Below are 24,092 nucleotides of genomic sequence, written 5' to 3'. Positions count from 1 at the left end.
TCAATGGCAATTCAATTAGTCAACCCTAAGACTATGAGATGGAGCTTACACTGTGTCACAAAGCGCTCTTTGAATTTGCATTTGAAATGTCCAACTCTCTGTTCCCCCACTTATATATAAATGCAAGTACTGAAGTTTTAGTTTCAGACATTCCCTGTATGCATTTTATTCCCTTCATTATACTTTATTCTCATAGAATTAGATGTCAGTTGAAAAATATATTTTCCCTTTGCAAGAAACATAAGCAGAAATATATTTGACTTAATCAAAAACACTATCAAAACCTTGATGTTGGGAAAAAGAATGGACTATTCTGAAAAGCCATTTTTTAGACATAACATCAACAAAATAATTTAAAGGTACAATACAAGAGAATCATAAAATACCGACTTAGTATATAAGAAATCATTCCTTATTTAGTCTAAGTTTGGAATTTAGACTATGCCATAATCATAACGGACTAATGTACAAATGCTCCTTTTTCATGTTTCAACATAGACCATTCATTAAATTTCTAATATATATCAGGCATTATCATACAGACCAGAATCCCTATATAATATCATTACAAAAAGGAATTTTTGGAAAAGATGGCTGGATGAAAGAGTTCTATATAAAGTCTGATGCTGCACGCAGAGGGATCAAGAGTATTCTAGTGTTGCAGATTTGTTGGAGAGAAACAGACTAGACAGGGGGTGGGGTGGTGGGGGCGGGTACTGGGTGCAACTGTAGCTGAGGAAGTAAGGGATTAAAAACCAGAATACCTTTTCACGACTGGTGTCCCAGGAGAGATTTAATTCCAAGTGCCTGAAGGCCCTCCTTGTCTATAATGAATTAACTTCTTTCCTAGAATGGCAATAGTGTAATATTTATGTACCACCCTCTGCAGAATTTATAAAATAGACATTCACATCACATATTGTGCTCTGAAATTCACATGAGGAGCCCAGTTGAGAAAGGTGATAGGTTCTTGTTTGAGTTCAGTCTTCCATTCCTGATTTGATTGCATGAGGTTCTCTTAAATTTCCACAGCTGCAAATTGTGGTTGAGATTAAATAAGTGCCAGATATGATTTTGGTTTTAGAAAAATTTTAAAAACAAGTATTTATATTTGAGCATGACTGTAGTAAGTGGTAAGTGCCACAAAATACACTCAGCCTGTCCTGGTACATGAACAGAGACACTGCATGTGTTAAGTATCATTTAGTTAGCATACATTTTAGCAAGTATATCAGTAAGGATGCTTTAAACTGCAAGGTTCAGAAGACCCATATAAAATTAGCATGAGTCACATAAAATAAAGATGGAAACCAATGACTCTAGAATGATTAATTTAGTGGTGTTACAGCATTACAAGTATCACATTCAACTTTTCTCTGCTGCTCTTAAAACGACAAGAGTTCTCTTCCTGGTTGCATGGTGACCGCATCACTTGCAGATATGAGTGAGGAGAGAGGTGTTTTCCGCACACACCTTTTTCACTGTATTGGGAAACCTTCCCTATAAGCCCTCTACTAGACTTTAACACTGATTTCACTGGTCAGAATTGGCCCACCCACAGCGATTTGTCACTGACAAGGAAAAACTGTCCACAATGAGTGTTTGAGGTTAATAGGATTCAACCCCAAGGTATTGGAAAGGGAATCATCCTTCTAGAATTTATGAGCTAATGATAAGCAAAGCAGAACTGGAGTGTTAGTTAGCAAGGAAGAAGAGTCAAGAATGAAAATGAGAGGGTTCTGCCACTTCAGTGTGGGACTGTAGGAATGCTCCAGATTTTTTTTAAATGGCAGGAAATGCCAAGGCAAATATAGTTTAAGGGAGTGCATTGCTTACATTACTGATAAATAACAAATTACCCAAACTTAGTAGCTTAAAATACATTTGTCTCACACTCTCAGGGGGTCAGGAATTCAGGCATGGCTTAGTTGGTTCCCTGTTTCTTGATCTTTTAATGAGGCTTTAATCAGGGTATCAGCTGGGACTGGGGTCTCATCTGAAGCCTCAATTTCTAAGCTAATGCACATAGTTGTGGCAGGTGTATTGGATGGAGGGCCTCAGTTTCTTGCTGGCTGTTGGCCAGTCTGCCCTAACTTTGGGCCTCTCTGACATGGCTGATTGCCTCAGAGCAGACAAGCCACAACAACAACAACAAAAAAGCAGAGTGCTAGCAAGACGTAAGTCCCAATCTTTTGTCACCCAGTCACAGACATGTCATCCCCTCAATCTTGCCAATGATTGGAAGCAAGTTGTTCAAGGGGAGGGAATTACACAAGGCCATGAACACCAGCAGGCAGTAGTCACTGGGGGCCGTTGTAGATGCTGCCTATTGTAGGTAGAAACATAATAGTTTAGATATACAAAGACTAATACATATGCTTAGGGTAACATGAGTTTTGGGTCTCTTGATTGCCTATGATTCAGCTGATTGAAAATCAGATAAAAACTTTAAAGGGATTTTTAATAGTTCTAATGTTCTTTGCCTTAACTAGTATCAAAGAGAGAAGAAGAGAAATTTTAAGTACTTATATAACAAGCATGGAAATTGGGACTTAAGCCTTATAAATACTATCAAGTGTTAGTGACTTGCTTAAAAAAAAGTGAGAAATAGAGAATTATAAAAGGCTGGAACAATTACACTTTAAACCAAGACCCTTTATTAGTACAATTCATTAGAATAATATAGGCATCACTAGAGAGATCATTTAGGAACACATTAATTTTTTAACTTATAAAAGGCAGTTGAATGCTTTACTTCATTGTTTCTGTTAGTATTGGAGTAACTTAAATCATATTTCTCATACAGTAATTTAATTCCTAATGAAATGTGGCTTACTATTCAAAAGGTTTAATTGGTATTTATGATTGAAAGTAAACCTTATAGAAAAAAAGTTTTAAATTATATATTAAATTTTGATTAAATTTCATATTACTGAGAACAGCTTTCTTTTGCTTCTTTGTGATTAAAATGAAATAATTTTTACTATGTGATTTTGATATGTTATTGCCTCAAAAATATAAAGTATCAAGGTATCAAAATACCTAAAACAATGAAGCTCAATCTGACTAATTACCTAAATGTGAAATCCATAAAGGTTAAATCATATGAAGGGCAGAACATCCAATTCTCTTAAGAGAGTTTGGAAAGATCAAATTTTAGAGGGGCTAATCACATTCGCCTATCAGTTTATAGTAAGGATCTGGTAAATGTTATCAAATGCATCTGATCTTCTCTCCTATTGCCTATAAAATATTGTAATTCTATTTTTTTTCCGGAATTTTTTTTTTAGTGAAATGAATCTGATTAGAGCACAGTCTCATGGGAATATCAATTCACATTTCAAAACCATCATATAATTCAGCAGAAATATGACAGAGTTCATAGACTCTGCCTCAAGACAAAGACTTAGCATGGATAATAACTCCACCTTTGATCCTAAGGAAAAGAAGGATGCCTTTAGGTCATAAATAAAGGCATTTCCATAACACACTTCATCTGTTTAATCCCTGTATGTCCCATTGCCCAGGGAATGGTGGGAGTAGTGGTACGGATATAAAATATGTTTTCTTTTGAACAGGAAAACTTATAATCCTAATTATATTTCCCCCAAATAGCTATGGTTGGTGGTTAAAGGTACTGCATTATCCTAAGTATCACTGTCCTTTAAAAATATATTACCTGCCTGTCAAATGCAGAATTGTGAGCAGTTATCTGTGGTGATTGTAAAGAAAGCTGCTGGAGCTTTTTCTCCAGACTCAGGGCGTAGGTGACCTCTGCATGGCATCGATGGAAATCCAGATCACTGAGTGTGCTGCAGATTGTTATTCACATCTAGATGGGATTTTTCAGGCACTGCAGTAACTATGTAAGCCATCAAACACTGCTGTGACAAAGACTGAAAATGAAAAGATAAAATGATGAATAGAAAATGAGAATACACAAACTTAATGATAAAATCAGCTGCTGATTAAATGATTTCAATTTGTTTGTTAATATTGTTTCTGAAAGCTATAGGAGATTATCTCTGATCAGGTAGAGTCAAGGCTTTCACTATGCAGCAGGAGCTTTTTCTGAAGATGATGATAATTAACTTGAATGACCAGCCACTCAGGGATAACAAAATGTTGGCTAAAAGCAACATTTGTCAACCGAATCATAAGGTCTCCATTAATGCCTGTGTTCCTCAAGAGAGTATTGCTAGCAAAATTTATTTAGTAAGCTGTTTTTGTACACAGATGTCATTGTTTTTAGCTCTATTGTAGTCAATGGGAAATGAAATATTTAATAAAAGGAGAGTTCAGAAACTTAGGAAATTGGGAGACAATAGGACAGAATGAATTGGATTCTTTAACGGTTGAATTAGATTTTTGAAAAGGCATGAGAGGTGAATTTATTTTGAAGTTTTCCCTTAGAGACTTGATCTTCTAATATCAACCAATAGAGTTGAATCTTTCATACATAAGTCTCAACATTTTAAGTTAGTTTTCTCAAGATGCCATGTTCTCTTGGTTCCTTCAAATCCTCTGTAATACTACCTTAAAAAATGTTCCTTAATAGTCCACTAGCCTAATGAATAACAGTAAAAAAATGTTTCCTGTCTCACCTGTTGACTTAACCTAATCTTGAAAAAAAAACCCTCTTCTGCAAAGATTATGCATTTGTAGGCATTTTGGTCAAAAGGCTATAGAAAGAACATAAGGATCATTGTTATTTACTGGCACAGTCTTCATTTTCAATGCAAATTTAGCTGGCCTTTGATGAATTTTCTTTGGGGGAGGGGCTTTAATTTCATGTTTTGAAACACGGTGAATTCTGTGAAAAGTTCTACCCCGCATGCCTCCACTACACAGGGAAAATGTTGATGGTCCATCATGTTCTTCCCTGCAACCTTGGCTCAGACTTCAAATCCTTAACAGATGTCTTCAGGTTGATACCACTAGCTGCATCGAGCACTCAGGATTGACCATACTTGTTATCCTGCATCTAAACTATGTAGGGAAAAAAAGGTTAAGCATGTGGAGGGTAGTGATGAAGATATCGTGTCATTTAACACTTTGAGGGATACATTTTAGTAAAATTTGAAAGTGGGCCTGAAAAAATCATAGGCATGTGCTAACCATATGGATTTTTGTTATTAAGTTTGGGGACAATACTGTATCAACCTAAAACTTTTGATATTTGCCTGTTTATAGAATCACATTTGAACTGCTGATTCAGTGAAATATTTATAACTTTGAGGGGGCATTCATCATAAGAGGTTAGGTTGGTACAGTTATATTTCTTAGTGATTCCAGTCATATACAGTAGCCTCATAGTTCTCTTCAGAGTTTGGATCAGTTCTACTGTAATTATTTAACAAGCAATGCTTATGTATTAAGTAAGAGTAATCTTCAAAATCATAGCATCACAAAGCAAATGTTTAGCACAGGCATGCTTGACTTGGAGTCCACAGTTGTGCATAGAATTCAGGGGAATCCGTAAACTTTGATGGGAGATCAAAGATTCATCTTTATTTCTGTAAAGTTCTGATTTAGCATTTCCTTAGTTACCTATGTGAGCAATAAACCAGAATACTGTATGGCAGCATCTGTGACTTTGATTTCAATGGAAATCTCAGATAGTTCCAGAGAACACCATAGATGTAACAGAAATCTTGACTGTCCTTTATGCTCATCACTCATTTGAAATCACTGTGGTTATTAGACTCTGCCTGATCTTGTTAGTGGAGTATGAGAAACATTTCTCCAGTTATGTATGGCTGTCTAATAAGTCACCCAAGAACTTAGTGGCTTAAAACTATTTATCATATCTCACGATGGTTTGACTGGACTGAGTGGTACTGGTGGTATCTCATTAACTCCAAGTGAGATGTTAACTGGGCCTGCAGTTCATTCATTCTGGGTTTTTTTTTGTAATATGATATGGAAACTGGATAACCCAGAGCTGCATAATCTCTTTGTTACTTTGGCTGTCAGGATGGTTAGAATTACATGTGGTCAACTTCAATGATCATCTCCCTTTTATATTATGTAGAACTAGTATATATACATTTTATAGAAAGTTTATTCACTCACAAAAGTTCTTTTATTGAAAGGTTGCATTCATAAAAATAAACTCTTTTGACATTTATTGCATGATTTTTTCAGAAAAAATTTATCTGATTCAGGGAGATATAATTACTATATAGTCTTACATCAGAAGGACATGATTTAACTTTGCTCAAAATAATTCTCACAGAAAATATTTTATTAAAATGAATGTAAATTAGTAGACTGCTTAGACATAATTATGCATGTACAGGCATACTCATTAAAAGAAATTAGAATTTTTCTGCCTATGTTTAATCATCTAGCCCCCACTAATTCACTTTAGATTAGTTCCTAGAACTTTATGTTCTTAAAGAAGCCCACAAATCACTTCTTTTTGACTATTCTTGCCAAAAACCATTCTGTATCTGCCAGTGAGTATAAATAATGTCATTATTTTCCACACACATTCAGCAAGGCACTCTTATTTATGCTTGCTTCAGTGACTATCAATATTCTTTCTCTTACAGATATCTTCTGCTTCAGCATTTCTTTTAGTTCAACAAGTGACCAATACAAAATTAATGAATATCCAACTTACAGAAATTTGTAGCTGAAATTAATTTTATAGAAATGTTAACAGCAGCTTGGGGTTTTAGCCATAAATATAAAATTTCATTAGCTTCATTCCAGAAATGCAACATTATTATTTATTTAAGAGAAATGTCATTATGTTTCTTGTACTGTTTTAATGAGACTATCTCTCAATTTTACTTTTAACCTCTTTCAACAAAAAGAATATTCTGTTGCCATGCCTACCTTATATTGGATATTTAGCATCCTTAGCATGCACAAATTGTTTTTTTTTCTTTTATTCTTTAGACACAGTGTGAAAGGTAAATAATTACACAATGTCTCATTACTGTGACCAATGGGAGATTATAACACTACAAAAGTATAATCGATGGACAGAAAAAGCAAAGAATAGGAATACATGTTATTGTAATTGGTTAGAACATTCTTGCACATAGTTTATGGTTATTTATCCCCTGACACTTCAAATACCCCACTGTCACAGTTAAATGCAAGAAATCATTTTGCATGCTTTTGTGAAAATTTTCTGTTGATAGATTTAATTTATCTCAGGTCATAGAAAGAAAGAAAAATCCTACTGTTTTTCTGATGATGCTCTTAATTAGCAGAGTTTAAAATGTCATAAAGCTAGGTGACTTTTAGGAGTAGTATACAATGTTGGAAAATATTGTTTCAGTGCTTAAATTGTTTAAGTGTTGACAGAAATTTGGAACATATCTGCGCTTGAAACAGGACATTATGAGTAATGAAAATTCAATGCATTTAAGATGAAGGTAGTTTTCTGGATATCTGAAATGTTGTGTACATTATACTGAAATTAATAATAAAATAATGCTGTCAGCAGATCTTTGTAAGCAGCTCAAGTCTGTTGAAACTTTCCATCTCCTTTTTGTCTGTATTTCTCCCATTCCTCAGTACTTTTGACTTCTGCACTTTCACTCCCCAAATTAGTCCTTTCTTTCTGTCTCTTTTTGATGTTCCACTCTATCCTTTCAAGGATAGTCCTCTTTTAATAATTGATGGAACTTCCCAAAAGTCAAAAGATGTTGACTTTTCATTTCATTCTCCTTTTATTTCTCCCTCACTTAACCGATAAGACATAAGCATACAGAAACACACAAGGACATATGAATACACTAACACACAAACATACAATTTAGTGAAATTATTTGTAACTATTGTTGCACTAAAATTGCAATAGAGTACAGCTGTGAGTTAAAAGAATGAACACACACTCCTGATATATGTGCATCATATATTGTACACAGAATAGCAGTTGATCAAAAAATCTGTGGTACAAATAATAACTTTGCAATAGACCAAACCATTGATTTAGTATACAATGTTGTATAAAACATTTGGAAAGTAAATAATGTTTTATCAAATTATTTTATATCTAGCCTTTTGAATGTGTATTTTCATTCCAACAATGAGAATTTGGAAGCAAAATAGTCGAATATGCTTGCCTGGTTAATGTTTATTTTCTGCAATATGTTTTCCTGGCTCATCAAGATTGTTCTGGGTCTACAGATTGTTTTAAAATGCTTTTGTCTGGTATTTGATCATTCTAGCAGGAACAGACTGTGTATTTTCTCAGTGCCCTTCATAAGACTCAGATTACCAACATGAATAGATTGAGAATGCTGCTTATGAAATTGTTTTTCTTACGTGACAGCAAAACAGGTAGATTATTCCAACTACCCTTAGCTTTAAATCCTGCAGATAAAAGCTTTATTCAGAAGGTTTCTAACAAAATAACTAATACCTAAAGTAAAAAAACAATGTTTTCTATAGGAAAATATTTGGGAAAACAAACACTATTCCTTTGGGGATAAGAAGGAATCAAATTTATATCTTGTTTTCCTTCAGGTTTCTTGATTGATATTAGTTGTCACCATTTTCATAAATGGTTCTCTGCATGATTAATTGATTAATTGTAAGGAGAATAAAGTTCAAAATTTCTCTGATTAGGTATCCACACCTCTTTGTCCCCAGTCCTGAGCTGTCTGTTTCGCTGGTAGCATTTTACTACTCACAATGAGAAATGTTGTCTCTCATTCTTCTTCTACCCTAGCCAATCAAATATGATTGACTCTTCTTAAATTTCCATGTGACTTCAGACATGTCTTAATAACCTAGTCAATTTTAGACCGAAATACTAGTATATTGGCATGCTGTGTTATTGAATTACTTCTGGTTTATCAGTTTCACCTGCTGTCTTCCAGTTCTTGTGCAGCTGGTATTACTGGCAGGGAACCAACATAGTTGGTATCAGGTCAACTGAATTCATATTTGCCACATCTTCATATTTTGCCTTTGGCAGATTGGCTCTTTCTAAATGTCTGTGCCACAGTAAAAATATTATTCAAAACTGGCTTCATTTATGGTCAGGAAGGTTGGAAAATTCTTATGTTATTGTTTTGTTTATAGAACAAATTAATGGAAAATATATTTGTTTAGTTATAAAGTCACCACTAGTAAAAATGAGAATATACAAATGCTTTATTGTACCAAGTCCAAGTCCAAAAGTATTTTGGACTTATGGAATTTACTGTTCATCATATTATATATCACATGCCTAAATTATTTCTGAATGTATTGCATAACATTCCATAATGCTTCTATTGCTTATATGTAATTATCTAAACTGTCTTGATACTATATATGTAACCTGGGGTACTGCTTTTAATTTAATAACGTCCATATGTCTATTTCTTATATGTAATATAATACAATAACCCCATATTTATTTTAGCATTAAAAGTAAAGCATATATAATAATAATAATGATTACTTTGCATATACTTAAAGTTGGTCACTTAAGAAAACTGATTATTTTTATTGACACTTTTCTACACTGTTGATGGCCTGTGACTTTGATAACTTTTTCTGGAGGGGGAGTTGGTTCAATGCATCTTCATTTTTACATTTATACATTTTGAAAACAAAAATATTCTATTTTACTTCAAAGGAAAACTAGATTCACACAAAGATTTTATACTTGTTTATTTCTGTTAGTAGGAATTGGGAAAATATTTATCTCCAGTGGAAGAGTAGTTAACTATATTATGGTACTCGCATTTAATGCAATGTTGTCTAACTGTTTAAAAATAATGTGGGCTGAAGATTGTGATGTATTTTCCACAATGGAATGACAAATAAAAAAAGGAAACAGCACAAATATGTGATACCTAGCATAAAATATGTAATATAGTAAATTACTTCCAGTACTGTGTACATAGTTGTGTGGGATAGTAGTAACAGTAGCAGTATTACCAACAGAAGGAAATAAATTGACCATAATATTATCAGTATTACTAGTAGTTATCAACATATGCTTGGATGTCAGGTGAATTTTAACTTTCCCATTTTTTATCTGTTTTCAAATTTTTCTACAATACTGTAATTTCTTTTTCCCATGAGAGTACAAATAAAAGATACATACAATAAAGAGAAATGATTTCTCAGATAAAATTATCCTGTGTAATCTCTGCATAATAATAATGCTTACTATCTTCTGTGTTTTTATAGCTTCCTAAACTTTGCCATATTTATTTGTTTATATTCTTTTTCATAACAGCAACTCAATGAATAGTATAGGTCACCTATTACCCTGTATTACACATAAAAAAATCAAGGAATAGAGAAGTTCAATGACTTCCACATCAGAACTATACATGACTCCAGATCTAAAGAAGTCAAGCTGAATGCAAGACCCATGGTGCTACTTCATTACTCAAATAAATTGCAAACATTCTTATTTTATATATAAATTAATTGAAAAATTTCTAACTTTTTATTATGTTTATAATCAAATTATTGAATTGTGTGATAACATAGAAGTGTTAGTAAGTTGGCTTGGCTGCATGAACTCTTCAGAAACCCAGGCTCATAGTTCCTTCATCTCTTTGGTGTGACCCTTGGCATCATAGTCTAAAAGAGCAAGATCTAGGTTCCAGGCAGTAGGATAGAGAAAGGAAACCCTAAGAATGGGTTAAAGGCAAATAGCAACTATACTTCAAAGAAGCTACCATATATCACTTTCACTTATATCCCACTGAGCAGCATGTAGTTTCAAAAAATTAGTATTTTTTGGGGTCAACCAGCTGGTCAGCTAAAAACTGGGATTTATAATTTTGAAGGAAAAGAAGACATGTATTTGAATAAACAGCAGCCCCTATGTTAGACTGTCTCTGAGTCCCCATGCATGGATTCAGGGTGCTTCCAATACGTATCTTTGGTAGATGTGCCCTTAGAAGACACTGTGAGAGGATCTAAGATGTCCCATCAACTTAGTACGTTGCTTTCTCCAGAAAAAATCATATCTAAGCAGGAATGAATGCCTCAGTTTAATTGGGAATATTATTGTATCTATGGCAAATCAAGATTTTGAGATGCCAGAGAGATCTGGATGGCACACAAATCATGCTCTATTGCTAAGTAGACTCCCCATACTTGTATTGTGTTCTTGGGGAATACACATGGAATTTGAGGGAATTTTCATACAATTATCTAGATCACTTTCAGACTTTAGGACAAAAAATAGTTATCAATTGTATTAAATCTTTTTAAATTTGAGCCACTGGTGTCATTTCAAAATGCATTTGTTCACTCAAACTCACTAAATTTCTTTAGATTCTGTTACATCCAAAGAAACAGAATGAATATATATATATATATATAGCATATACATAATATCACGTATCATCTTCTTAGTAACAAGTCATTTATAGTGCTATCTGATGTTTCTTATTTGAAAAAGGGAAATATGGTTAGACTTTGTATGTTGTCCATAATTGATATTATGAACAGGAAGATATGCTCTAAATATATAGACCTCTCTTAACTTTCATTTTGTGATCAAATACAGTGACTGTTTAGAGAGGTCAAAAAAACCTATTATTTTGAAGCTTATCAGCATTCTCAACATCTCCTCAGCAAGTTTCTTGATTTATTCTTTAGTGGTCCAGAATCAACTCTTTCAGCTTTATGTGATGACTTACTTTATAAATTATTAATGTTCTCACTCCCTGACTAACACTTCAATTCCTCAAAAATTTTGATCATGCCAGCAATACTTTCTCTGTTAGTACTGGTCCCTTTAGGAATACTTTCAGAATGAATTAAGTAACTTCTTAATGGTAGTTTAGCTAAAAATCCTCCTCTTTGTTAACTGAATGGAAAATAATTCAGGAGGGAAATGCAGACAAAATCGACAATTGACTCTCTAGGGTTTTCATATTTGGGAGAACTAAGCCATATTAGAAGCAATCTATAAATCACTTCTAACTAAACAAGTTTTTATCTGTCTTATCTGTTTGCCTATATGTATTATAAAGAAAAAAAGAACAAATTAGAAGAGGTACACTAACCTGCCTTACCTATCCATCTGCTGTGCCTATTCATCTATGACTGTTTATTGAAGCTTTAGCAAAGGCAGAATAAGCACATGAAAAAAATGTATGAGAGAAAAAAATTAATCATGACTTCGTTAGCTAAATCATGCCTTCTCTTATTTTTGGTATTTGTTTTCTCCATTGTTTATTACTATTAACAATTTTAAATGTCTTAAATAGTTGTAATCAGAATCTATACAATTTGCAGTACTGTTCTCTATTTAAGTTTGTGTAAAAGAATATTTTTGTGCCAAATTAGTTTTTCAAATTCCCCATATTTAATTAGCTACACAGTATTCCCTTGAGGAAGGTATGGAATTGAACTGTTTCCTAACTGTTAGAAATTCAAGTGTCTCCTAATATTTGATACTTAAAATAATGTTGCAGTGAACATCTTCATTTAAAAAAAAATATTTTGGATTATTATTATTTTTTTTTATTTCATTATCATTAATCTACAATTACATGAAGAACATTGTGGCTACTAGACTCCCCCCTTCACCAAGTCCCCCACCCACAAACCCCATTACAGTCACTGTCCATCAGCGTAGTAAGATGCTGTAGACTCACTACTTGTCTTCTCTGTGTTGCACTTCCCTCCCTATGCCCCCCACCACATTATACATGCTAATCGTAAGGTCCCCTTTCTTTTTCCCTGCCCTTATCCCTCCCTTCCCACCCATCATCCACAGTCCCTTTCCCTTTGGTAACTGTTAGTCCATTCTTGGGTTCTGTGATTCTGCTGCTGTTTTGTTCCTTCAGTTTTTCTTTGTTCTTATACTCCACATACAAGCGAAATCATTTGGTAGTTGTCTTTCTCCACCTGGCTTATTTCACTGAGCATAATATCCTCTAGCTCCATTCATTTGCTGCAAATGGTAGGATCTTGTTTTTTTCTTATGGCTGAGTAATATTCCATTGTGTATATGTACCACATCTTCTTTATCCATTCATCTACTGATGGACACTTAGGTTGCTTCCATTTCTTGGCTATTGTATATAGTGCTGCGATAAACAAAGGGGTGCACCTGTCTTTTTCAAACTGGAGTGCTGCACTCTTAGGGTAAATTCCTAGAAGTGGAATTCCTAGGTCAAATGGTATTACTATCTTGAGCTTTTTGAGGAACCTCCATACTGCTTTCCACAATGGTTGAACTAATTTACATCCCCATCAGCAGTGGGAATGTAAAAAAAGCAGGTTCCCCTTTCTCCACAACCTCGCCAACATTTGTTGTTTGTCTTTTGGATGGTGGATATCCTTACTGGTGTGAGGTGATACCTCATTATGGTTTTAATTTGCATTTCTCTGATGACGAGCAATGTGGAGCATCTTTTCATGTGTCTGTTGGCCATCTGAATTTCTTCTTTGGAGAACTGTCTGTTCAGCTCCTCTGCCCATTTCTTAATTGTTTTATTTGCTTTTTGTTTGTTGAGGTGTGTGAGCTCTTTATATATTTTGGATGTTAACCCTTTATCATATCTGTCATTTATGAATATATTCTCCCATACTGTAGGATACCTTTTTGTTCTATTGATTCTGTCATTTATGAATATATTCTCCCATACTGTAGGATACCTTTTTGTTCTATTGATGGTGTCCTTTGCTGTACAGAAGTTTTTAGCTTGATATAGTCCCACTTATTCAATTTTGCTTTTGTTTCCCTTGCCCAGGGAAATATGTTCATGAAGAAGTCACTCATGTTTATGTCCATGAGATTTTTGCCTATGTTTTTTTCTTAGAGTTTTATGGTTTCATGACTCACATTCAGGTCTTTGATCCATTTCGAATTTACTTTTGTATATGGGGTTAGACAGTGATCCAGTTTCATTCTTTCACGTAGCTGTCCAGTTTTGCCAGCACCATCTGTTGAAGAGACTGTCATTTCCCTACTGTATGTCCATGACTCCTTTATCATATGTAAATTGACCATAAATGTTTGGGTTAATATCTGGGGTCTCTATTCTGTTCCACTGGTCTGTGGCTCTTCTTGTGCCGATACCAAACTGTCTTGATTACTGTGGCTTTGTAGTGGAGCTTGTAGTTGAGGAGCGTGATCCCCCCAACTTTATTCTTCCTTCTCAGGATTGCTTTGGCTATTTGGAGTCTTTGGTGTTTCCATATGAATTTTTGAACTATTTTTTCTAGTTTGTTGAAGAATGTTGATAATTTGATAGGGATTACATCAAATCTGTATATTGCTTTGGGCAGGATGGCCATTTTGACGATATTAATTATTCCTAGCCAAGAGCATAGGATGAGTTTCCATTTGTTAGTGTCCTCTTTAATTTCTCTTAAGAGTGTCTTATAGTTTTCAGGGTATAGGTCTTTCACTTCCTTGGTAAGGTTTATTCCTAAGTATTTTATTCTTTTTGATGCAATTGTGAATGGAATTGTTTTCCTGATTTCTCTTTCTATTAGTTCATTGTTAGTGTACAGGAAAGCCACAGATTTCTTTGTGTTAATTTTGTATCCTGCAACTTTGCTGTATTCCAATATCAGTTCTAGTAGTTTTGGAGTGGAGTCTTTAGGATTTTTTATGTACAATATCATGTCATCTGCAAATAGTGACAGTTTGACTTCGTCTTTACCAATCTGAATTCCTTGTATTTCTTTGTTTTGTCTAATTGATGTGGCTAGGACCTCCAGTACTATGTTGAATAACAGTGGGGAGAGTGGGCATCCCTGTCTTGTTCCTGATCTTAGAGGAAAAGCTTTCAGCTTCTCGATGTTCAGTATGATGTTGGTTGTGGGTTTTTCATATATGGTCTTTATTATGTTGAGGTACTTGCCTTCTATGCCCATTTTGTCGAGAGTTTTTATCATGAATGGATGTTGAATTTTGTCGAATGCTTTATCAGCGTCTATGGAGATGATGATGTGATTTTTGTCCTTCTTTTTGTGGATGTGGTGGATGATGTTGATGGATTTTCAGATGTTGTACCATCCGTGCATCCCTAGGATGAATCCCACTTGGTCATGCTGTATGATCCTTTTGATGTATTTTTGAATTTGGTTTGCTAATATTTTGTTGAGTATTTTTGCATCTTCGTTCATCAGGGATATTTGTCTGTAATTTTCTATTTTGGTGGGGTCTTTGCCTGGTTTTAGTATTAGGGTGACGTTGGCTTCATAGAATGAGTTGGGGAGTATTCCCTCCTCTTCTATTTTTTGGAAAACTTTAAAGAGAATGGGTATTATATCTTCTCTGTATGTCTGATAAAATTCCGAGGTAAATCCATCTGGGCCGGTGTTTTTGTTCTTGGGTAGTTTTTTGATTACTGATTCAATTTCTTTCCTGGTAATTGGTTTGTTTAGATTTTGTGTTTCTTCCTTGGTCAGTCTTGGAAGGTTGTATTTTTCTAGGAAGTTGTCCATTTCTTCTAGGTTTTCCAGCTTGTTAGCATATAGGTTTTCATAGTAGTCTCTAGTAATTCTTTGTATTTCTGTTGGGTCTGTCGTGATGGTTTCTTTCTCATTTCTGATTCTGTTGATGTTTGTTGATTCTCTCTTTCTCTTAATAAGTCTGGCTAGAGGCTTATCTAGTTTGTTTATTTTCTCAAAGAGCCAACTCTTGGTTTCATTGATTTTTTTCTATTGTTTTATTCTTCTCAATTTTATTTATTTCTTCTCTGATCTTTATTACGTCCCTCCCTCTGCTGACTGTAGGCCTCATTTGTTCTTCTTTTTCCAGTTTTGATAATTGTGATGTTAGACTATTCTTTTGGGTTTGTTCTTCCTTCTTTAATTATGCCTGATTGCTATATAGTTTCCTCTTAAGACTGCTTTCGCTGCATCCCACAGAAGTTGGGGCTTTGTGTTGTTGTTGCCATTTGTTTCCATATATTGTTGGATCTCCATTTTAATTTGTCATTGATCCATTGATTATTTAGGAGTATGTTGTTAAGCCTCCATGTGTTTGTGAGCCTTTTTGCTTTCTTTGTACAATTTATTTCTGGTTTTATACCTTTGTGGTTTGAAAAGTTGGTTGGTAGAATTTCAATGTTTTTGAATTTACTGAGGCTCTTTTTGTGGCCTAGTATGTGGTCTATTCTGGAGAGTGTTCCATGTGCACTTGAGAAGAATGTGTATCCTGTTGCTTTGGGGTGTAGAGTTCTATAGATGTCTATTAGGTCCATCTGTTCTAGTGTGTTTTTCAGTGCCTCTGTGTCCTTACTTATTTTCTGTTTGGTGGATCTGTCCTTTGGAGTGAATGGTGTGTTGAAGTCTCCTAAAATGAATGCATTGCAGTCTATTTCCTCCTTTAGTTCTGTTAGTATTTGTTTCACATATGCTGGTGCTTCTGTGTTGGGTGCATATATATTTATAATGGTTATAGCCTCTTGTCGGACTGAGCCCTTTATCATTATGTAATGTCCTTCTTTATCTCTTGTTACTTTCTTTGTTTTGAAGTCTATTTTGTCTGATACTAGTACTGCAACACCTGCTTTTTTCTCCCTATTGTTTACATGAAATATCTTTTTCCATCCCTTGACTTTTAGTATGTGCGTGTCTTTGGGTTTAAGGTGAGTCTCTTGTAAGCAGCATATAGATGGGTCTTGTGTTTTTATCCATTCAGTGACTCTATGTCTTTTGATTGGTGCATTCAGTCCATTTACATTTAGGGTGATTATCAATAGGTATGTACTTATTACCATTTCAGGCTTTAGATTCGTGATTACTACAGGTTCCAGGTTACTTTCCTTACTATCTAAGAGTCTAAGTTAACTCACTTAGTATGCTGTGACAAACACAATCTAAAGGTTCTTTTCTATTTCTCCTCCTTTTTCTTCCTCCTTCATTCTTTATATATTAGGTATCAAATCCTGTACTTTTTGTCTATTCCTTTATTGACTTTGAGGATAGTTAATTTAATTTTGCATTTGCTTTGTAATTAGCTGTTCTACTTTCTTTACTGTGGTTTTATTACCTCTGGTGACAGCTATTCAACCTTAAGAATGCTTCCATCTATAGCAGTCCCTCCAAAATAGACTGTAGAGATGGTTTGTGGGAGGTAAATTCTCTCAGCTTTTGCTTATCTGAACATTGTTTAATCCCTCCTTCAAATTTAAATGATAATCTCGCCAGATAAAGTAATCTTGGTTCCAGGCTCTTCTGCTTCATGGCATTAAACACTTCATGCCACTCCCTTCTGGCCTGTAAGGTTTCTCCTGAGAAGTCTGATGTTAGCCTGATGGGCTTTCCTTTGTATGTGATCTTATTTCTGCCTCTGGCTGCTTTTAACAGTCTGTCCTTATCCTTGATCTTTCCCATTTTAATTACTGTGTCTTGGTGTTGTCTTCCTTGGGTCCCTTGTGTTGGGAGATCTGTGGATCTCCATGGCCTGAGAGACCATGGGTCTTAATTCTGGGTCTTTGTTTTCAGCAACTACCTCCTCAAAGACACTTTCTATCCCTTTTTCTCTCTCTTCTTCTTCTGGTATCCCTATAATGCGAATATTGTTCCGCTTGGATTGGTCACACAGTTCTCTCAATATTCTTTCATTCTTAGAGATCCTTTTTTCTCTCTGTGCTTCAGCTTCTTTGTATTCCTCTTCTCTAGTTTCTGTTTCATTTATTGGCTTCTCCACAGTATCCAACCTGCTTTTAATACCCTCCATCGTGCTCTTCAACGATTGTATCTCCAACCTGAATTCATTCCTGAGTTCTTGGATGTCTTTCCGTACCTCCATTATAGTGTTGATGATATTTATTTTGAACTCCCTTTCAGGAAGAGTCACGAGGTCAATATCATTTAAGTATTTCTTGGGAGTTGTATTAATAATTTTACTCTGGACAAGGTTCCTTTGGCGTTTCATGTTTGTATATGGCGCCCTCTAGTGTCCAGAAGCTGTAGTCTCTGGAGCTGCTCAGCCCCTGAAGCAATGTCCGGGGTCCCAGGGGAGCGGTACTGGTGCCTGCAGGGAGGAAAGCACTGTTCCCTGCCTCCTTGCTGCTGTGCCTGTCTCCACTGCCTGAGCCAGTGGGCCTGGCACACAGGTATACGTTTTTGTCCCAGAGCAGCCGGATATGGATCCCTGCTTTCCACAAGTGGCCAGAATCCCAGTGTCCCCAGGAACTCTGCCTGTATTAACTTTCCAACCCGGTAGTCATGCAGGTCTCATGAAAGCACCATGAAATATAGGTTTGTACTCCCAGAGCAGATCTCCAGAGCTAGGTATTCAGCAGTCCCAAGCCTTCCACTCCCTCCCTGCTCCGTTTCTCTTCCTCCTGCTGGTGAGCTGGGGTGGGGGAAGAGCTGGGGTCCCACGGAGCCACAGCTCTGGTACTTTACCCCATTCAGGGAGGTCTGCTCTTTTCTCCAGGTATGTGCAGTCTGGCACCGTCCTCTTTCCTGTTGCTCTCTCAGGATTAGTTGCGGCAACTATATTTTCTAATTGTATCCGGTTTTAGGGGGAAGCCTCTGTCTCTCCTCTCACACTGCCATCTTTAATCCAATCTCAGATTATTTTTTAAGATAGAGATATTTCAACTGAATAGAATGAGAATATATCTAACTCTTGTTTTATGTTACCCAATTTAGTTTTTACAGGAAGTTGACAATATTTACAATGAAGCTTCCCACTACACTACAAGTTTAGTAGTAATTATTTCCAAGTTTTAGGAATTAAGTAAATATTTTTGTGTTTCTGATTAAAATACCCTGGTTATATTTCCTTTTTTATGTACTCTGCATTTCACCATCCGTCAGACTCTTAAAACTTGTATTATTAATTTATGAGTTGTTTATGTCCATCATACCATAAAAACTTACAGGTATTTTTCACAGTATAGTTGGGTCATTTTGGGGGTACTTTTGTATTTTTTTTTCATTATTATTGCCCTTTAGTTTTAAGCAGTAGTATATATCTATATCCTCTTTTGTCATTACTTAGAGTCTGTACTTTGGCACTTATTCTCTCTTTCCAGATGATCCAAAATGATTGAATAATTTTTTGCCCTTAAAATATCTTAACCATTTCAAAATAAAATCTAGTTGTCTTTGTATTCTTTTGTCATATATATGGGTGAACTATGTATCTTCATCTCCTTTTAAAACTGTATATTATTTAATTAGTTTTGCTAAACTGCTTAACAGATGATGAATCGATCCATCTACCCTTTCACTCATTACCTATTCATTCTTTTTTAAATATTTTTGAATGACCACTCTTACCTTTAACTTATTAGACACTCAGGTGGAAATTGCCTTAATCCCGCTCCCCCGCATGGCCCATGTGGAGAGCTCCAAGGGGGAGATTATTTTTCTGAAGATTTGCCTCTGTCAGCTTCCTACTTCTAGAGCTTTGTCTCCCACTAGATCCCTTGGATCTTTGTCCAAGAAATGAACTTAAATATCCTTTTTGAGACAATATATGTATTTTGTGACTTCTTTTTGTATTTCCTAAAGAGGGATCAGAATAATTTTCAGGAAAAAAGATAAAATATACCTGTTCCATACTCAAAATGCTGGAAGGTAGTGATGATTTTATGTAATCTCAGACTGAAGATCTCTCTGAGAATACAACAGTGCCTCTCTTTCACTGTCATCTTAAAGCTATGACTGTACATTAGAAAGTGCAACTTGCAAAGAGACTTAATGAGGAGGTAAATCACCTTGTTGCCATTTCCTTCCACCTCTCCCCCATTTTGGGGGATCAGTTTAGATACAAGATTTTAGATATCAGGATATCATCTTTTATTCTTTTTATTTAGACCTCATGGGAAAACAATACAAATGCCCAGGTACTATTTCTAATTTGGTATATAAGATTCATTGCTATGGATGTCTTTCTTTTCTTCTATCCTTTGTTTGCATAAATTATTCACTTAATCTGAGTTATAGTTCAATTTCCAGATAATCTCTTATTCTAATAAGATTTATTATTGGTATTTTATAACCAACAAAAATAGGCTGATGGTTTAGTATTACAATAAGGCCAGGTTCTAATTAGTATAGGAAGCAAGAACACTGAGGAGCCAAATGTGCAAGGTCTGGGCATTGGTGAAGGGCTTGCCCCAAGGATGATCATTGGTCTTCTGGGGAAAGTTAAAGGCTATACAAATGTATAATTGAAAATTTTAGAAAGCATACAAATTATCACTTTCTCACAAATATGTAAACACACTCATATATTTACATTTTAGTGACCAAAAATACCATCTCTACCAATTTCTTATTTTCATTCTATTCAAGAAAGTACGTAATGTTCCTTATAACATTCACATAGTTCCCTAAGTAACACAATGGTCCTATTTTTTGTTTAAAATAAAGGAATAGAACAACTATATACACATCAATTTTACTGATACTAAATTCTCTATGATAAAATTATTCACCCAACAGTGTGTTAGATGATAAACCTAATAACAGTACACAATGTTTTATACCTTTCTTGTCTGTTGAGTATGTCACTCCATATCCCACCTTTAGTAATGAGGTATTTTAAGATGTAATTTCTTATTTATAGGCTCTTAATCCCTCCAAAATCACTTTAATGTTGCTCGGTAGCCAATTTCAGACGGCTGGAATTTTCTGCATGATCTGTTCACAAGCTTTCTTACTCTGTTCTAGGTTTTAAGAGCTTTTTGCTGTTGCTGTTGTTAATGAAATAAAAGAATGATGGAAAGCTCTACCACTGTTTCAAAGGGGTACATTGAATTGGTATTCAGTTGTACAAATTGGATTAGTATAATCAAATTGGAATTCAAGGTAAAGTTCTTTTAATTTTTAGTCAAACAGAGCAAGGTAGAGTATTAAATACCCAACAGAGTCAATGGGTTTGTTTAATGCTGCATTGATTTATTATGCACTACAAATAGCTAATGTCTTTTATTGGTCTTATTTTGAGTATTTTTACTTTAATAAAAAGACAACATGTACTACTTATCAGGTGCACATATTTTACCTCATTTACTTAAGTTTTCTGAACAAAACATAGCAGTAGCTAACATGCCTCATTCCATCTCTTTCCTTTTCCTGATGGAGATAATCAGAACACTGTCAAGGTCCTACAGCTTTAAAAAATGTGTTTTCCTTCCTTTGGTTTCAGAGTAATTCATTTTCTTCCAAAGAGTGAGGGAAAAAAAAGAAAAATACCTATATTTTTATTATAATTGTTTTCATAGGATAGAAGAGCCCTTGAGGCAAAATTACATGGTCCAGTTTGTAAAATGCTTTAATCTCTTAATATTTATTACCAAATTGCCTTGCAAAAAATGAAGTTATACTTCTGTTAAGAGTCTATATTTTTATACTCTAAAAATAATTTTCCTGATCAACTGCTAAACACCTGTTAATGTGAAAAAATGTTTCATATGTACTATACACTCTTACAAATATCATTGCTAACGGCACATTACCTAAGGAAAATGAATACAGAATCAAAAAAGACAGGATCCAGAACTTAAACACTCAAGTATATATGAATGTAAAGTATTTACCAACATTCCTTCAACCATTATTTTAAGGATTACATTTGAAGGCAGCATCTGATGCTCTTTTAATTTAAATTGGTGGAGAAAATGTGAGCCATTTATTCTATTAGCTTGAATTTTGTTTCAGGCGGAGAAAATGTAAAAGCAGGACACAAAAGCTGATCTTAAGATAGGCCAAGGTCGGTGGTAAACCACATTTTTTAAAACTGTCATAAGACATATCATTGTGTCACTGATGAATCTGGTTTAAAATCCCCTAAACATTGTCACAACATTATAAAAATGTGGACATAACAAGGAGAAATAAAAGAATAGGCTATTTTTGTACTCCGTGGCTAATGTATTATTTGTAAAACAATAAATGAAAGCTGAGTCTCCTGCCATCAAAATGAGTATGTCTACTAAGTAATTCTTATTAGAATTAAATAGCTAGAATACATTTCTGCACCCTTCTATTGTTTCTGGAGAGTTTTATTTATTAATTTTTTCCTGAAGACTTTGTGAATCTTGAAATCTCTTCTTTGCTATGTGGAGGATACACAGAAGTTGTTTAAAATCCTCATTTCAGAATCCAATTTAGGCTTCCACTTGTCTGAATTTCTCTTTATTAAAGATGATACCCAAATTCCAAATCTGATCATGTCCAAAAGTTTTAAGAACAAGACATGGTTTCAGCTTTAACAAAACATAATGGAATTTATGTATCCCAGCTCATGACACTTAAGTAATTTTTCAAGGTTATAATCTTCAAATGATATTTGAGAAACCTAATCTGATGATGGTCCAATTTACTGAATTGTTTTGTTGTCTTTGAATAAAATGGCTGTATAAGTTAAATTTTGCACCTTAGATTTCACATTGTCAAAAAGCAAATCTCTGTATATTGACTAAGAATAAAATCTATATGCATACCTCTGTAGCTACTTTTGAAAGAGTACCTTTCCTGTGTCTTTCTTTTGGAGTCTGGCTGCTAGAATAGTCACCTGGGATCCTTGAATGGAAGGGTGCTTTCAAGGCTGTTCTGTGACTTTCCTACCTGCTCCCATCACAGAACACTAACCTGCTAATCAGACTACAGGGCACTGTCCACTTCAGCATCTGGTTTCATCAGTCACTCTCTAACTAGAGCCAGGGTAGAGAAACAAATTTGATCATTTTACTTTTAATTTTTAAAAATTTCTTCTCCATGGTGTCACCTTTCTCTCATAATAAATAAGCATGTCCTTATGGAACGTGTGCATGGTGATTGATACCCAACTCTTGAGCTTTGCCTCTGGACATTGTCTGCTTTGCATTCTATATTCATCAAATCACAGCTCCTTTTATTTCTCGTAAGCCTGCTAACACATCTCTTGCCTCCTATCCTGAGCTATTGTTGCTCTCTATGCCAATATTATTTCCCTCCTCACACTTATTTTTTTCTGGATGATTCCTGCTTTTCTTCAGGCATAAGCTTTATAGTCCTATTAAAGACTTTTTCTAACTCTAGAAGAGCAACATATAATTCTATTAAAAAAATTTAGTTATGTCAGTTTCCCACTCTGGAAGATACCCTCCAGGACGGCAAGATTCAAAACTATTTTGCTCTCTCTGATATTCTATGACTAGGCACAAAAAATATTTTTCATAAATGAGCAATCAAATAAGTGATTTACAGGTTGATTTGTTTGGAAAAGAAATATCTGGTCCATAAAAAGTTACTTAACATAGTAGAATATCATAATTTGAACCTTGCCACTTTTGAAATCATAATTCTAGGAGTTCTTGGCTAGAAATTAACTTTAATTAAAACTAGCTTGTTATTAACAGAAAACTTGCTAGCATGGTTATCATGTTGATGGAATTAGATACTAGTTAGCATAATACAGGAAACAATTTCTGAATACTTAGATTCACATTAGCTACACAGTTAGTCTTAAGAATAGAAAGCAAGTCTTTTAATTTTATGATTTGATTTATACTGAGAGCTCAAATCCTCCCACCTCCACTTTTTTAGCTGAAATAGCTGTGATGAATTTTTCTGTGCTCAAATTATACCCTATTGCAAAATAAAGATAAATATATCTATAGAAAACTATTCTGTATAAACACATCTATTCTAAATATTCATATAATGGGCAATATTTCATACCTTATCTACTACTATCATGAACTAGTATTTCTTTTATAAGTTTTGGGGTTAGGCTTTTTTGCTTTTCTCCTTTGGGAGCTGGAACATTGAGATGATATGGGGTTGCTTTGCGAAGGGCAGAGGTAATCATACTGATTTCCCTGAAATTCTGTTCTATGGTTGGACTGTCTGGCTTTTAGGAACTCCATGCCATAGCTAGTTAGCTATTTCTTTGAGTTAGGAGTCATCTCATTAATGAAAAAAATGTTATACAGCACAAGGGTTTGTTCTCAAGCAAATTGGGAATTCATAGACCAGGGTTTAAATCCTCTTATTGGACATTGGCAAATTCTATCTGTTAAAGCCATAATTTTTACACCTCAGAGATGTTTATAATAACACTTATCTTTCAGTTGACTATGAGAATATATATTATATAATTTTATATAAATTTTATTTATACGTTATGTATGTATATTCTGTATGTACATAAATATGTATATAATACATCTGTGCCTGATACATGGTAG

General features: G+C 34.6%; 1 protein-coding gene across 7 annotated transcripts in view; it reads left to right on the top strand.

Annotated features, from left to right (window-relative positions):
- ROBO1 (roundabout guidance receptor 1) overlaps positions 1 to 24,092 on the top strand; it is a 1,078,818-nt gene that overhangs the window by 35,984 nt on the left and 1,018,742 nt on the right. The window lies entirely within an intron of this gene.

The sequence above is a fragment of the Manis pentadactyla genome, chromosome 1 (genome assembly GCF_030020395.1).
Source record: "Manis pentadactyla isolate mManPen7 chromosome 1, mManPen7.hap1, whole genome shotgun sequence".
Classification (NCBI taxonomy): domain Eukaryota; kingdom Metazoa; phylum Chordata; class Mammalia; order Pholidota; family Manidae; genus Manis; species Manis pentadactyla.
This window is presented reverse-complemented; position numbering and strand designations above follow the sequence as displayed.